General features: G+C 35.9%; 1 protein-coding gene across 1 annotated transcript in view; it reads left to right on the top strand.

Moving 5' to 3' along the window:
• Positions 1-17959, top strand: part of Tmtc2 (Transmembrane O-mannosyltransferase targeting cadherins 2) — a 547199-nt gene that overhangs the window by 401764 nt on the left and 127476 nt on the right. The window lies entirely within an intron of this gene.

The following is a 17959-nucleotide window of genomic DNA, read 5'->3' as shown; positions in this document are numbered from 1 at the left end:
TGGGCCGAGCCGAGCTAGCATTATAAAGCACGCCTACAGGATGTGTATTAAAAGTTTTCGCGAAGTTTATGAAAAGCGGACCGGGGGAAACGTAATTTAACCGATCTTCCGTTCGTTCGAAGCTTTAGTCGTGTAATTTTATCGCCGTCGTAAAATTTGTTGCGCGAAGCTCCTCGCTTACCGGACGATATGGAAACTTTGTGTTTTAAGCTGCGCCGTGCAAAGAGACATCGGTAAACTTCGTTACCCGGGCGCTGCTTTTATCGACGCCATCGACGTTCACCTTTGTTTTCCCCTTTCTTTGCCTTTTTCCTTCTTTTTTTTTTTCAATTCTCTTTTCTTCCTCCTGCTAGTCCCACCACCCACCGACCCGTGCAGTTTTCGCTCTCCGGTTCGTTTCTTTTTCGAACTTGTTTCGCTGCCGCCGCCAGAGATATATCTCCGAATGGAGAACTGGTTCTCTCTCTGCTCGCTCTAATCCGATTGTTTAGGAGATCAGACTGCGATTTAATTCGGCTCTGAACAGCTTCTTCGCAGCGAGACAGAGAGAAAGAGAATCACAATGCTGCGATCGTTTATATTGCACGTAGACCGAGCTCGTAGATCAGTAATAGCTTGCCGGGGTTAAGGCTCCATGCTTGCCTTTTAATTTTTACACGATGCACTGCTTTGTCGCAACCAGCGGCGCATCGTTCATTTCGAGGTCCTTACTTATTTAATAATACATAATACTTCTGAATAAAATTTGATTTGGTTAGACTTCACCCGAGGAAACAAGGAGTTGTTAACTTTTTCTATGGAATCTTGTAGATTTTGGCGAGAAAATGCCGAATATCCAAGTTCTTTCTTCGGAGTCCACTGGTTTAAAAGTTGTGGGTCTTTAAAGTTGAGAGATTACAGCTGCGCCCTTATCAGTGGAATTCGCTGAACTTGAAACACGCGTAACTTTTGAACCAGTCAATTGCTGAAATTGAAACTTGGATGTCCATCATCTCCTCGCCGAAATCTACAGGATTATTCTGGTTTCCTCAGGTGAAGTTCAGCCGTTGATGTAATTAATACGTTGCTATAAAAATTGATTTTCAAGTACAAAAACAAACGAACAAGAAAGCGAGCTAATAAAAACGTGGTAAAAATTTGATTTTCAAGTACAAAAATTGATTTTCTAGTACAAAAATTGATTTTCAAGTACAAAAGTTGATTTTCAACTACAAAAACTGATTTTCGAGTACAAAAATTAATTTTCAACTACAAAAATTGACTCTCAACTACAAAAATTGACTCTCAACTACAAAAATTGATTTTCAAGTACAAAAATTGATTTTCAAGTACAAAAGTTGATTTTCAACTACAAAAGTTGATTTTCAACTACAAAAACTGATTTTCGAGTACAAAAATTAATTTTCAACTACAAAAATTGACTCTCGACTACAAAAATTGATTTTCAAGTACAAAGATTGATTTTCAAGTACAAAAACAAACAAACAAGAAAGCGAGCTAATAAAAACGTGGTAAAAAATTGATTTACAAGTACAAAAATTGATTTTCAAGTACAAAAGTTGATTTTCAACTACAAAAATTAATTTTCAACTACAGAAATTGACTTTCAACTACAAAAATTGATTTTCAAGTACAAAAATTGACTTTCAACTACAATAATTGATTTTCAAGTACAAAGACAAACAAACAAGAAAGCGAGCTAATAAAAACGTGATAAGAAATTGATTTTCAAGTACAAAAATTGATTTGCAAGTACAAAAATGGACTTTCAACTACAAAAATTGATTTTCAAGTACAAAGATTGATTTTCAAATACAAAAGTTGTCTTGCGACCAGAAGAATTGAATTCCACCATATAATTTAACGAATCTGCACCTCAACCTAGATCGCGAGCGCACAAAATCAGTAATCCTGTCATAAAAGCAGCGTGTCCCAACAGAAGGGAGAAAAAGCCACGCTGATTTGTTTATAAACTTCCCCTGAAGTTCAGCATCCGTCTCGCAACATGTCTGCGAGGTCCATTAGCAACAAGAGGGAGAATTGATTTTTCTACTCTCGCGTCGCATAAACAAAGCATCGCGCAGCGCACGAACTCGAGTAGCCACTATACATATGTATGTATAGCATAGTATAAGTATAGTGACACCGGATCTGAGAGGTTAAAGTGCGAGAGCGGCCGAATCTCCGGGCGTGCCATTCAAATGACAGCTGAAAGGAGCTCAGCAAAACAGCTAACTTCTATTGAGCTGGCGTACACGAAAGAGTACTATGCCCCTGTGATTTATGTACAACATGCGAAACCCATTAGCGGACGAGAAATGCGAAACACGTGGCTCTGCTTCTCCTTGTGTTTCTGATGTTGGCCGGTCCGTTGCATCCACGAGAGAGAAATAGAGGGAGAGAGAGAGACAGAGGATCTTCGCGCAGTTTCGAATCAGGATCGGCTTTAAAGAGGTGGAACAGACCGCACAGGTTCAACAAGTTTATTTGTGTTGCGACCCGCGGTTGATCTTTCGATTATTCAAGTTTTGTTTGCTATTTAAACGTGACGCGTTCGCTGAGATGCTCTCAAACGGCCATCCCTCAAAAAGGAACAAAGTTACACAAATTCGGTACTCCGTATTTATCGAGCTGGGCTAAACTTCCGAAGACGTCCATGCTCAGGATTGAATACATTTTGAGAATAGAAAAATAAAATAATCGTTGAAACATTATTGGTGAATAAAGTGCTAAATTTTAAATGCTACATTTTACATTGCTTGCAAATGGATATGTCTGCAATTGTTAAAATGCACTTCAATGAGAATCATAGTTTGAATTATAGTGTTATCTCAAAAAGGAACGAACTAACACAAATTCGGAACCCCCGTATTTATAGAGCTGGGCTAAACTTCCAAACACGTCCATGCTCAGGATTGAATACATTTTGAGAATAGAAAAATCAAATAATCATTAAAATAATATTTGTGAATAAAGCGCTAAATTAAATGCTACATTTTACATTGCTTGCAAATGGATATGTCTGCAATTGTTAAAATGCACTTCAATGAGAATCATAGTTTGAATTATAGTGTTATCTCAAAAAGGAACGAACTAACACAAATTCGGAACCCCCGTATTTATAGAGCTGGGCTAAACTTCCGAAGACGTCCATGCTCAGGATTGAATACATTTTGAGAATAGAAAAATAAAATAATCGTTGAAACATTATTGGTGAATAAAGTGCTAAATTTTAAATGCTACATTTTACATTGCTTGCAAATGGATACGTCTCCAATTGTTAAAATGCACTTCAATGAGAATCATAGTTTGAATTATAGTGTTATCTGTTATATTATTAATAGACTGCGGATGTTCATGCAATTTTCAATTTTTCTAGACAAATTTTAAGATAGTGGTACCAAATAAAATCCTAATTTCGTTAGTAATAACTAGACTGCGGCTTTTATGCATTTATAACAAACAGGGGTGCGTACAATTTAAAACGGTAGACATATGTAAAAGATTTAACGCCACCAGTGTATTAGTTTCACCTTGATAAGATAATTAAAAGAAGAAAGAAATTTTTATTCGACTCCTGTGTCTTGCAATCAATGCGAACATTTTTTATTTTGCATCGATTGTGGGAAGCAAGAATAATATAAAAATTGATTTCATCCCTTAACGACTTTGTTATATTAAAAGCAACATTAAAACATTCCTGAATTTTCAAAATCATTTCCTGGTTTATACTTCACCCAATTAATTGCTTCATAAATGCATAAAATAAATAAATGCATAAAAATAGAGAACATTCGTACTAAATTTTGTCGAATTTGATGCTCCAGCATTTTTTCAACACTTTTACAAACCATAAATGCATAAAGATCCGCAGTGCAATTATTAATATTTAAGTTTTAGAGCGTATCATAGATGAATGGTGGAGTTAAGAGTTCTATTTTCTAACAGGAAGTTATTAGGAGTTGTTATATCGTAAAGCAAAGAATTAGTCGGGAATGTTCGAAGAATATAATTTTGATGACTACCCTGGCATTCGTAGATTTGCCACTCGCTTATTCCAGAAGTTTTGATGGTTGCTCCGTAATAACAAACCGTGTGTAATTCGCGTCTACCGTCGCGACGCTGGTCTACAATCGGACCATAACACTGTGTTACCGCCATTTTTTAACTGTTAGAACGTGTAACTGCTTATTTCCAGATAAGTATACCAAATAACCACCGGTGGCCTAAATGCAAGCCTATAATCGTCGAGTCAGAGTTTCTCAACTCGTCGAAAATGTGTTTTATAATAAAAAAAAATTGTAAAACACTCTGACTAACTTTCAGTATGCAGATTTTATAGATTTTTATGTGTCAATATACTAATCTATAAATTTATCTTCGCTTCGGATCCAGTTTTTCAAAGTCAATTTTTGAAACGAGCAAATATATTTAATTTCAATGATCTTTCCTACTTTAATAATTATCGTTTAACTTTCATCCAAGAAATATAGTTGTGCATTTATGTTGTTTTTGCCATATGAAAATATATTTACATATATTTACTGCATGTTAATTTTTAAAAAGCACAGAAATTCGATCACGTAGTCATTATTTATATAAAATTATTGTGCCTGCACTTCTCAACAAAATGATATGTTTAAATTATAATTAAAACTTGAAATAATTAATATTCGAAGGGACAGGCAAAATGCAGTATTTTTGCAGGCATTTCCCAGTTTATTCACGGAACTAACACCGAAAGAGGAAATTTAATTACTCCATATGATTAAGCGAATCTCTGCTTGACAGAAGGCTTGAACAGAAGTTACAAATCACATTTTGTTTCCCCTCGGAAACAAAATAGTTTGACAAAGCACGCGCAGCGTCAACAGTGGTACTCAACGTTCAGCGGAAGTTCTGTTACGAACAAATTATAATTTTTAACTTCTGTTGACACTTTCTGTAGTATGAAAGTTCCCTCTACCGCGTGGTTGTGATTAAATTTTTGTTCTTCTTGATTTTTAAAAAAACATCTGCAGAAATGGTATTTTTTATTGTTGTTTTCTCACATTCACCATTATTTAAACGTGTTTATTTACTCATGCACAGGGCGTCAATAAATTATGTATAGAAATCGTTCAGAATTTCATTAAAACACACACACATGACATAACATAATAGATCAATTCTGCATCAAGTAAGTTTATGTGTTATTTGAATTTTCAAGCGAACGTTTCATTTTCTCCGCATAGTTCCTCCGAGAAATGTATTCCTCTCGATGACTAGAACACGATACAATCGTAAAAACAATTTAAACTTGACATAGTCTGTCGAGATGCTGCACATTAAACTATGTCATTTTGTTCATGCGTTAAAAATTCATTAAAAAATTTACTAAAAAGAATTAAGAGACACTAAGCTTAAAATGCATTAGTCGATTCAATGATCAGAAAGGAAGCTTAACTCGTTTCCCTAAGATTCTGAACAACAATTTTCTTTAAACCGACATAAAATTGACATTATAAAAACATAGACTTTATTGTGTCTTAATATTAATATTGATATTATTATGTCCTAATATTAATATTGATATTGTTATGTTTTAATATTGTGATATCAATATTGTTATGTCTTAATATTGATATCAATATTATTATGTCTTAATGGTGATATCAATATTTTTATGTCTTAATATTGATACGAATATTATTATGTCTGAATATTGACTACAAAAAAGTAGCAATCGCTAAAACCGTAGAATAAATGGTGAAATCTTAATGGTGATGTCAATATTTTTATGTCTTAATGTTGATATAAATATTATTATGTCTTAACCCTTAGCACTCGAGTGGAGACTCTGGCACCACTAAAAATTGCTGTACCATTATTCAAAATATTGTTTACATTGCTAACTACGTTAGTATCTAATCAATTACTGAACATTTAAATATTGTGAGAGCTATTATATCAATTTCATATTCATGCAAAGAAAAGAATTAATATAGAATGGAATTATTCTAGGTCGAAAGAAATGTTTAATTTTCCAGTTAAAATAGGTCCGAGTGCAAAGTGTTAATATTGACTACAAAAAAGTTGTAATCACTGAAACCGTAAAATAAATCGTAGGGCAAGGGGTTAAAATTAATTGATTAATTTGCTGAAAGGAATGAGTATAAATTTAAAGAATAGTTTCAATGAAAAGAAAGTCCGAAATTTATTAATTCGATGGAAAGAACGAACCGGAAAGTGACCGCGAATATTTACTGTACGGAATAAATATGTGACGATCAGGGGTACAGAACAGCGAAATTACCGAATTACTTGTTTTTCGCTAATTGTAAAGTGGCGAGCGCACGAAAAACAGAGGAAACGGATATGTAAACGCGCAGACATTAATTGATCGAGGGAGTAATAAAGTGGCGCGTTGTGTGTTTATTGTTACAACGGCGCAACGCAAACAGCTAATGGAATCGGTTCTACGGACTAACATTGACGCTAAGAATTACTAACGCGGAAATATGGTTAAAACAGCGCGGGGGGTGAGAACGCGAAGAAATACAGTGCATTTTTATGCGCGATTTCATTGTTTTTCCCGCGTTTCGTTCGCCAGCGACCCCACATGTTATAAAACACCGTTCACGTCGGGGGCCATCGTTGCACGAACGCAACGGCAAGCTGTTAATTTCGAAGCAATTCTTTCGGCGTTCTCCGCGGAAGAATTACGCACGACGTTCTCCGTTCCAGAAGTTACGAGAGATGGTTGCGGAACCCAACCCTGCAAATAGGATTTAACAGGGAACGAGATTAGATCGGAGAATTATTTTTACGCTCCTGGACACGTCGATCGTGATTTATCACGACGAAACGGCTTCGTAAGTGAATTTGAAAAATTATTTTCGACGAAGTCCATTTAAAAATTGGTTGTGAAAGCAACCCGAAAGACAGTGAATCCAGAAAGCATGACGACACGAACCAGCGGGGAGCTCAACTTGAATGCCATACAGAACTTATTGGACGCAAACATTTAATTACATAATTGCAGTAATAAGACATTACCATAATACTGACAAAAATGAGACGTAATGTTAGTAAGAATTAATATTAACATTAAGACATATTAATGTCAATATTAATATTAAGACATAATAATATCAATATTAGTATTAAGACATAATAATGTCAATATTAATATTAAAACATAATAATATCAATATTAGTATATTAAGACATAACAATGTCAATATTAATATTAAGACATGATAATGTCAATATCAATATTAAGACATAATAATGTCAATATCAATATTAAGACATAATATGGACAATAATATTAAGACATAATAACATTGACGTCAATATTAATACTTAATATATGGACATTAATATTAAGACATAATATAGACATTTATATATTAAGACATAATAATATTGCTGGCAATATTAAGACATAATATGGACATTAATATTAAGACATAATAACATTGACGTCATTATTAATACTTAATATATGGACATTAATATTAAGACATAATATGGACATTTATATATTAAGACATAATAATATTGCTGGCAATATTAAGACATAATATGGACATTAATATTAAGACATAATATGGACATTTATATATTAAGACATAATGATATTGCTGGCAATAGTAAGACATAATATGGACATTAATATTAAGACATAATGTGGACATTAATATTAAGACATAATATGGACATTAATATGTATATTAAGACATAATATGGACATTTATATTAAGACATAATATGCACATTTATATTAAGACATATTAATATTGCTGGCAAAAATGAAGACATAATATGGACATTAATATTAAGACAATATGGATATTAATATTGAGACAACAATAATTGTTATCAATATTAAGACACAATATGGACATTAATATTAAGACAATATGGATATTAATATTGGGACATAACAATATTGATATCAATATTAAGGCATAATATGAACATTAATATTAAGACATAATCTCTCATTTCAGAAGTGTCCCGGTTTGAAACCTTGTCCAACGTTTCGAGAGAATCTGAACGAAAAATATAACAGGAAATGAGAGTAGATCGGAGAATTATTTTGACGTTGCTGGACACCGTCGATTGGTGCAGAAACCGCGCCGTGATTTATTACGCGAGCGGATGAAACATGTCCATAAGCGAATTCGAAAAGTAATATGGAAAATGACTTTTGTCATCGTCGGTCAATTTATTAAAATACCTGGCAGCCCAGAGATATTAAAATAAGCTGGTGATACGCCCGCGTGATTAATGGATTTCGGTCTCGGTATCGAGAGCTTCCCGAATACTGTCACGTTACGTAACAATTTGATGTTGTATGTATTTCTGTTATGATCAATATACCGGAGACACGTCGATACACGGCACTGTTGCATAATTGCAACCGAGACTCGCTTGTTATTGGTCGACGGCTCGGAAATTGCAATGCCAGGAAAGTAAAAAATTTCAGGATCTAGAAAAACAACATTCGAATGAAGATGTAGGGTTTTAAAAAATAATTACCACAAATTAAAGATGGTGTAACAGTATTTTTAATTTCTCTTAATGTCTTCATAGTTTTTCAATACCATGTATGCCATTTGTTATGGTTACGCTGCACAAAAAAATATTTCTACTATTTGTGATCTTGTGTGAATCAGAGTTGGGAAAAAATTTTATTTAAATAACAATTTCGAGGTTTAAAACTCACTTGAAAAAACCTACTTTACTCGAAATTTTTATTTAGATAAAATTTTTGCCCAACTCTGGTGTGAATTCGTTTTGGCGCAAGTCTTTCATACAATCTACAAAACTAGGATAAAGTGCCAAAATATTAACCACTTTTTGTTGATGTCATTTTTTGATTATTTTATTCGAGTCCATTAGAATTTTGGGACGTCAAGTAAACGATTAACATATACACACAAGAAACTTAAAATTATAATAATTAAGCTGAAGCTCCGCAGCATTTAATTTCCTGTATAATAAGCAGTGGATGCGATTCGGAACAATAAAATTATCATAAAATAATGAAGGAGCTGAAGAACTAAACTGTCGTGGCCATTAGAATTGAGGGACGGCAAGTAAACGATTAATATTAGGTTATTGCAAATGAAATGGCCGTTTTGAATCTTTAACATAAATCTTTATTTTACAAGCTTTATTCATATTCCATTAATTGAAATAATTTCCATCGACATCAATGCACTTCTTCCATCGTGATAACAAGTGCCTCGATGCCTGTCTGGTAGAAATCTAATAAACGTGAGGCAATCAATTCATCAAATGCAGTCCTTTGAATATTGTTTTAGGATTTTCTCACTAGAGAGTGCGACTTCTCCTTTTCAAGATATAAGGTAGTGCCATAATAGACGACTACACCATATTTTGGCACTTTACCCTACAGAAAATTATTCCATTGAAAAAATTGAAGGACACCTTCAAAGGAAAGCGTAATTTTTTCTTCTTTCATGTTTAGATGAGTTTCAGCGTGAACACCCCGTATAATTCGGAATTCACTGGACTCTCGTCTAGACGAGAGATTATTCTTTCTGCCGAAAATACCGGCCTCCAATCGACCACTTACGAGGCATTCACCGTGGCCCAATTAGTACTCTGTCATAGGTAATTACATTAGAGGAAATTCTCAAGTATTCGAGTGCGCTCGAAACGCTTTGATCCTTGTACACGGAAATTGTCGTAAATTGTACGACGTTGATTCGAAACGAGGTTCGCAATGAATTTCGGCTGCCGGAATTCCCGTCTTTGATTAAATTTACTCTGTCACCTCGGAGAGTAGGAGTTTTGAAGCGTTTTACGAATGACGGATAGGACTCCTAACAGATCCGAGAAACGGCGTCCCAGATCGTAATAGTTTCCATCCAGATTAGCAGTTATTGTACGGGAGACTACACCCCCTGTATACAGGGTGTCTCACTTAAGTGTGACCCCCAGAATATGTTCTTTAACCCCTTGCCCTATGATTTATTTTACGGTTTCAGTGATTATCTCACTACCTGAAACGGAGGTACACGGCGTCCTTTACCAGCTCATTGTGACGCCAATTTTAAAGATACCATCTTGATCAAGGGCTTATTTTAAAGGGGAAACTTCAAGGAATATAACCATATTTTTTTCAAAATTTAAATCACTCCGCCCCATCATCGAAAAGAATGCAAAAGAAGAATTTGCTTAAATTTTTCGACATTATAAAGTTGATTGTCGAGGTTGAAAAAATTATTTTGTAATAGCCCAATCGTTTCCGAATAAAACAAAAAAAAAATGTAGCTCAATCGGACAAACCGTTCTCGAGATAAAAATTCGTAAGTGAGGCATTGTAGATGTTTAAAAGAGATTGATATTTCTAAAAAAACTGACATAACAACAAAAATTTTTTTGGTATCTTGTGAGCCCCTTTGTACCATTCAACTTTGTCCTTAAGACATTTAATGTATCGTTGAAAACAACAAAGATATTTGAGGTGAAAACGTTAGGTGGCTCAGCCTGTATACTGGAAATATATTCAATAAATTCCCATGAAAACACCTTTACAATTTCAATAATCGTCGAATAAGAAATCGAAAATGGGTCATTTGACCCCTCGTGGTAGGTTCAGTGTAAAAGAAGACATTCTCCGGAAGCTACAGCTAATTGTAAGTCAGACACCCTGTATAAGTAAAGTTAATTAAAGTTAATGATTGCAGGCGAAGTTCGTTCGAATTTTCCTCCTCGTCGATAAGCCTTATCCAGCGCTTATCCTGCGGCGTTGAGACTAAAAAATTCGATGATTAATTGAATATTTTTTGCAATATACCACATCGCACAAGGAAAGTTGGAAACCCTCTGAAATTCAGGAAATTATAAAACTTTGCGTGCAAGTCGAGTAACTTGTAAGCACACGATTTTTTGTTCGCGTCCTGGTGCAGTTCTAAAGGGTGGAATCGCCCTACGCGAAGGATGCAGAAATTTCTTTTCTGTGGAATATCTCAAAAAATGGTAAGAAGTACTGAGAAGAAATATTGTTTCAATAAGAATTCTGTTCTGACAGCGGAGATGCTTTTCCAGTTTTATTGTGCATTTTCTTTTCACTGTATAAACAGCTACGGTGCAATGTAGGATTATTAAAATAATTTTATATTTTTTATATTTGAGATCTCTCTCTCTCTCTCTCTCTCTCTCTCCTATTATACCAGAAAACTGGGTACAACATAACAAATTATGACGGTGTAACATTCCAAATAATAGTGAACAATATATTTTATTTTAGATCGCGTTCGTGTATTTTTAAAAATAAACTGTTTGAAAATACTGGAGCTAGAGTTGATAAATAATACTGTTGTAAAAAATAAACTATTAAATCTTTTTGTTATAAGTAAGGAGTATTAAATAATACTGTTTGTAGCACGATGTTAAAATAGATCCCTTTATGCTTTATTATATAATTTTAATATGTAAGAGACTATACCACAGCGAGAAAAATTCGTCAACTGACAAATGGACTCAGGCCACTTGCAAAATAAACATTTTTATCATTCCATTAACGAGCTAATATCCTTTTCACAAAATCTTTGTGATTTTAAATATATTAGTTACAATTCGCTTCAGAATGAAAATATATTAAAATTGCCAGCTTGATTTTTCTCGAAAATGGACTCGGGTCACTTTCAAAATAAACATTTTTATCATTCCATTAACTAGCTAATCTCCTTTCCACAAAATCTTTGTGATTTTAAATATATTAGTTACAATTCGCTTCAGATGAAAAAATATTAAAATTGCCAGCTTGATTTTTCTCGAGATTGGACTCAGGCCACTTTCAAAATAAACATTTTTATCATTCCATTAACCAGCTAATCTCCTTTCCACAAAATCTTTGTGATTTTAAATATATCAGTTACAATTCGCTTCAGAATGAAAAAGTATTAGAATTGCCAGCTTGATTTTTCTCGAGATTGGACTCAGGCCACTTTCAAAATAAACATTTTTATCATTCCATTAACCAGCTAATCTCCTTTTCACAAAATCTATGTGATTTTAAATATATTAGTTACAATTCGCTACAGATGAAAAAATATTCAAATTGCCAGCTTGATTTTTCTCGAAAATGGACTCAGGCCACTTTCAAAATAAACATTTTTATCATTCCCTTAACCAGCTAATCTCCTTTCCACAAAATCTTTGTGATTTTAAATATATCAGTTACAATTCGCTTCAGAATGAAAAAATATTAAAATTGCCAGCTCGATTTTTCTCGAAAATGGACTCAGGCCATTTTCAAAATAAACGGCTCAAATAAGTTCCGGGATAGTTATTATTATACACCAGGCGATCCGCGTTCACTCGTGTTAGGAACTAGCGGACATGTTTGAGCGCGTTCGCCCTCGGGTGGCGTAAAAGTAATAACGAGGTTGAATGTTGCGAGTATAAATCAGCCGTTCGAAAAAGCTCTGTCCATGTGTCGAATCAGGATTCACGGTTCTATCGGGACCGCGGTACACGTTGAAACATGGTCGGAGGAGATCGTGGGTGGGGGATGGAAGGTAGCTTCCCTGAGCCGACACTTCCATTCGATGGAGATGAGCAAAGTATTGACCTTTCTCGCCGTTCTAACGCGAGCCGAAGTGCCCCCCGGAGGACGACGGAACAAGTGGTCTTTTCAGTTACCTTTAATTATAATCCGAGTTTTAAATTGCTCGCGAGAACTGGAACGACTTTCGATTGTTGCTGGCCGGGTGGAGGCGAGGTGGGACCGCGACATGGTCGTCAACGAGTGGGCAAGAAAGAGAAAAAGAAAACGCGAGTGAGAGAGAGAGAAGCTTTGTCAGGGTATCCCAGGAAAAGAAAGAGAGAGAGAGGTGAAAAATGGAATGGTGCAACGTCGAGAGCCCTTTGTAGCAATTTTCGCACCTCCCGCGCGGAAAATTCGAAGCGAAAAAAAAACGTCTCTCCGGCCGAGGAACTTCGCCACAATTAAACGTTCGCGCGAGCGTTCGAATGGTTACGCGAACGCGCGCGCGTGTTCGAGCCAGCTTAACCGTGAAGCGGCTAATCGAGCACTTTCGTCGATAATCGCTACTCCGGTGACAAACGCTTCGAGCGTCGCCGTCAAGTGTTTGGGGGAAAACACGCGACGCCGAGCTAATAACGCGGATTATTAATAAAGGCGCGAGCCGCCTCCGGAGGATCGATCTTCTCGACACTTTTATCCGACGCCGTGTGCCGGCGATGACGCGAAACTAGCTAATGACCTCGTGACGTGTTCATTGGGCTCCTGTGTCGCGAAAGTTCAAGCCGGCCTAGAATTGTCTAGACACCGTACATTCGAAGTAAACTCTCGGCTCAGAGCAGAAAGTTATTATTGGCCTGCGTATTTGTTTATGCATTCATGTCCGGACTGTGAGAAATTTCGAACGCGATGAAATAATGAAAGAATTTTAAGTAGTCCTTGAATGGCCACTCTGAGCCGCCATTAAAAATCGTCATGTCGTTACTCATGATTTTTGTTCGCGTTGCTGAATTTGTTTGTGTTCAATAAATTACTGAAACTTCAAATATTGTATCAGGTATTATAGGGTGGAGTGCCCAAATACGGTATAGTCGCCTATTATGGCACTACCTTATAATGTAAGGTACCTTATAACAGTGGTCCCCAACCCCCGGACCGCCCAAGGAACATTAAATACAATTAAATTAAAATTATTAAATCAAAACAATCTAAAATATAAACAATCAACGTCCCCACCCCCTCAGCGGACCGCGGTAAAATTATCAAACGTTGACCGGTCCGCGGCGATAGAAAGGTTGAGGAGCACTGCCTTATAAGATATATCTTGTAAAGGAGAAGTCGCACTCTAGTGAGAAAATTCTCAAACAATAGTTTACCATAAAGGAGGTATTTTCACGATCGCACTATTTTGAAAGAATGGTAATTATTTTCACGGCGCTCAGGTTCGATCAATTTCTACACTAAACGAATATAGCTGAGAGGCATGAACCGAATGATTCATTTAGTGTAGAAATTAATCGAACCTGAGCGCCGTGAAAATAATTACCATTCTTTCAAAATAGTTTACCATGTTTACTCAACAGCGTGCAGTGCAATCGCACTATTCTATAGATTTTAGTTTTTATTAATCATAAGATGAATTCGACACAATTAACGGAGCTGTTGCAGTTGAGCATGTTCGCAGTTCGTTTCTTGTTAAACTATAATAATTTTACGTAATCGCGCATTGTCACCCGTTTTTGCCGCGTATGTCAACTAGGGCTGTGCGAACATCTGCAGAATGCGAGCCGAACTAAGTTCGACTGAGTCGAGCCGAGTCGAGTCGAGTTCTCGCACGAAGCGAACGGTTCGCACGGGTCGGATAGTTCGCATCGGTGCGAGTAGTTCGTATCGATGCGAGTACTTCGCATCGATGCGAACTATCCGTCCCGTGCGAACCGTTCGCTTCGTGCGAGAACTCGACTCGACTCGCACAAGCGAGTCTCGACTCGACTCGACTCGAACTCGGCTCGCATTTTGTGAGCCCGCTTGCAGCTCTAATGTCAACACGCGGATGGCTTCCGGATCGTTGCTGCTCGACGCCGCTTGATAACAAGAGATCGCTCTCATTGACCGGATGAATTTTCAAGATTTTCGGCAATAAATGGTGAAAATCTGCAATTTTTTTACCATCTTTAAACGTTTGTAGCTCATTGCAACGTCGACCGATTTTGACGAAATTTTCAGAATATGCTTAATTAACACAGATCTACGAAACGTATTTTTGTAAATTTTCAATATAAGCCCACATAAAAAAGTTAAAAATTCAACAATTTTAAAAAATTTGTACAATATTGAAAAAGTTATCGTCTTCTTTATAGAGCGGTCTTAAACTTTTGTCCGCTACTGTATGTTTAAATCGCCAGGGCATTTCGCCCTTACGTGATCATCTTTAAGCGTTTCTAGCTCATTGCAATGTTGACCGATTTCGATGAAATCTTCAGTATGCATATAAGTTACCGAAATCTATAAAACGCATTTTTTAAAATTATCGTTACAGGCCCAGATAAAAAAGTTGACAAAACATCATTTTTAAAAATTTTGTACAATTCCTACCAATTGCAATCGTAATCAATTTTTATTTACTTATTCTAACATCTTTAAAAAATTCAAGTCCTTTGGACCAATTTCTAAAAAGTTGTGCGATTTTTAAGGGTGCATTATTATTATATTATTATGTTGCATCATTATCGTGCATCGGCTTCTCATTACTATGACATCATTATAAGATTCCACCAGAAAATCGGGTGGCTTTATGGTAACTTCGGACACTGCATTATATCTATAATTTAATTATTATAATTAAGAAATTTCATTTAAAAAATGATCGCATACACCGATTTTATTCTACACCTTGTTTTCTTCTTTGCCTTTTTTAATTTTTTTATTTATTGCTATTTATAATTTAATAGTTGATTTGATGTATAAAATAAAGCGATATGATATTTGAATTTCAGAAATGGTCGGATCAGGCAGAACCTGTAAACAAGTGTGTTAGGAATCGTTCGGAAAAGTAAAGCAACAGTGGGAGAGCACAGACAGGACAGAGTCCTTCTTGTAACGCGAATTAGCATGGTTTTACATAGCGCCTTGGAACGCATTGTCGCGTAGTGTACTCTGGGAACGCGATTAATTCCGTCCGAGCGAGCTCGATGGTGTCTTTGGACGGCTGCGACGGCCGCAAAGCAAAGTCGACGTACCTCAATCTAATCGACATCATTCGGCGGCGGCAGGGTCGCCGTTGGACCAGCCACTGGCAAAGATCCCGCTCACGCGTCTCGTTCTTGTTCTTGTTCCAGTCTGACAGCCGTTGGCTATGTACAGACACGAGCCGACTGGGGTGTACACTTGACGAGTGCTCGTGCTCTTGCTCGCGCTCTTGCTCGCCGACACGTCTGTTTGTTCGTCGGTTCTCCCGCTTCCCGTTGGAAGTTGGCTGCTTTAATTGAGTCACTTGTGTATCGCGCAAGGCGTTTTACGTACGCAGGCAAACGGGTAGTCTGGAAAGTTTCTGTCGCAGTAAGTCTTCGGCCGGAGGCGTTTCCTGTCGCGAGGCATGCCGGTTCAAAGAGACTGACGCCCCGAGAGTGCTTCACTCGCTATTTTTTCCCTCCCTCCCTACCTCCCTCCATCCCTCTCCCTCCTCTTTCTCTTTTGCTGGCCGGCCAGTCTCGCAAGAAAACTTTTCCTCTTTTAAAATGCTTCCGGTTGCTTCGACACCGGACTCCTTCAGCCAACTCGCCACTTTCTGGGACCGATGATCGACACCTTCTCGACAGCTTTTTCGAGTCCGCAATTTTTGTCCATGGAACAGCGGACTGCGAAGAGAGCTGGCGCGATTGGTGTTCGCAGAAATTTATTAGACTGCGGATCTTTGTGCAAAATGCGAGGGATATGGAAATAGGCTAGTTATGAACCTGAATTTTTTGGGACACTTTAGACCTGTGGTCAGTGTTGGGCAATAAATAAATTTATTTAAGTAAAAATTTAAATAACAAGTTATTTGTTATTTGGATATTGAAATAAAAAGCAAAAATAATTTGTGGTCAGTGTTGGGCAATAAATAAATTTATTTAAGTAAAAATTTAAATAACAAGTTATTTGTTATTTGGATATTGAAATAAAAAGCAAAAATAATTTGTGGTCAGTGTTGGGCAATAAATAAATTTATTTAAGTAAAAATTTGAATAACAAGTTATTTGTTATTTGGATATTGAAATAAAAAGCAAAAATAATTTGTGGTCAGTGTTGGGCAATAAATAAATTTATTTAAGTAAAAATTTAAATAACAAAGTTATTTGTTAATTGTTATTTACAAATACAATTTCAATTATTATTTGTATTGACGAATAATAAATTAAATTGTATTTTTTAATAGGCAGCTAGGTTGCTATAGCAGACAGAAAACGCGCACGTGTTCATTATTGATGTATACAAAATACAAGAAATAAGAGAAGACCAAAAACTATTTATTTGATTTCCACCTCGATCCAAATAATAAATAATCTTTTATTTGCAAACAAGAATTAATAGATAGATCACTTTTGGAATTATTTAAATTACTTTTATTTAAATAAAAAGTTCAGTTATTATTTGCAATGAAAATCACACGTTTATTTACTATTTAATTATTTATTATTTAAAATAGAATTTGCCCAACACTGCCTGTGGTTTGATCTCGGGATTTTTGTTTTTAAAATCTTGCTCGAAAATTTTAGAGACTTTCTAAGTTTTTTGGGATATGTTACTAGCTGCATCATGAGTGGGCCAATTTTGAACCTGACTCGACAAGAAGATTTTTTATGGGCCACGACTCTGCACTTCTTGAAGAGGTTAGCCTGATCACAGCGACCATCGTTTCATCGACGCCGAATTTCGTCGACAGTACACAACAAGCTCGAACCAGCTCAGAAGAACAAAACTTTTTAATTCTTTTTTATTTAATGCTCGAAGTAAAATTGTAATTTAATATTGAATGTATAAATCACGATGAATAAATAAACTAAATACGTACCATTCTTGTTATAAGCACTTAGAATATAAGTTATGTACATGTAACATGCAAACGTTTTATGTATAAATCCACAATGAATAAATAAAGACAATGTAATATCAAAGACTATCTGCGTATAAATTTATTGAACCACCAAATTTTCCCGCACGTCCTGCTATTCGTTGAGTTATACTACTGATTTGGAATTGAAAAAGTACAGCTGAACCTTGAAGTGCACAATTTTTCGGCCGTCTGACTTGTGGTTGACTTATACTACTGAAATTAGTGCCACCTCCTTCGATATCATGTGCTCCTGATACTTTCTCAATTTTCGAGATTTTTAAAAATTTCCGACCGTCTGACTTGTCGTCGACTTATACTACTGAAATTCGTGCCACCTCCTCCGATATCATGTG

The sequence above is a fragment of the Lasioglossum baleicum genome, chromosome 16 (assembly GCF_051020765.1).
Source record: "Lasioglossum baleicum chromosome 16, iyLasBale1, whole genome shotgun sequence".
Taxonomy (NCBI): domain Eukaryota; kingdom Metazoa; phylum Arthropoda; class Insecta; order Hymenoptera; family Halictidae; genus Lasioglossum; species Lasioglossum baleicum.
Note: the sequence above shows the minus strand (reverse complement) of the source record. Positions and strands in the feature narration are given on the sequence as shown.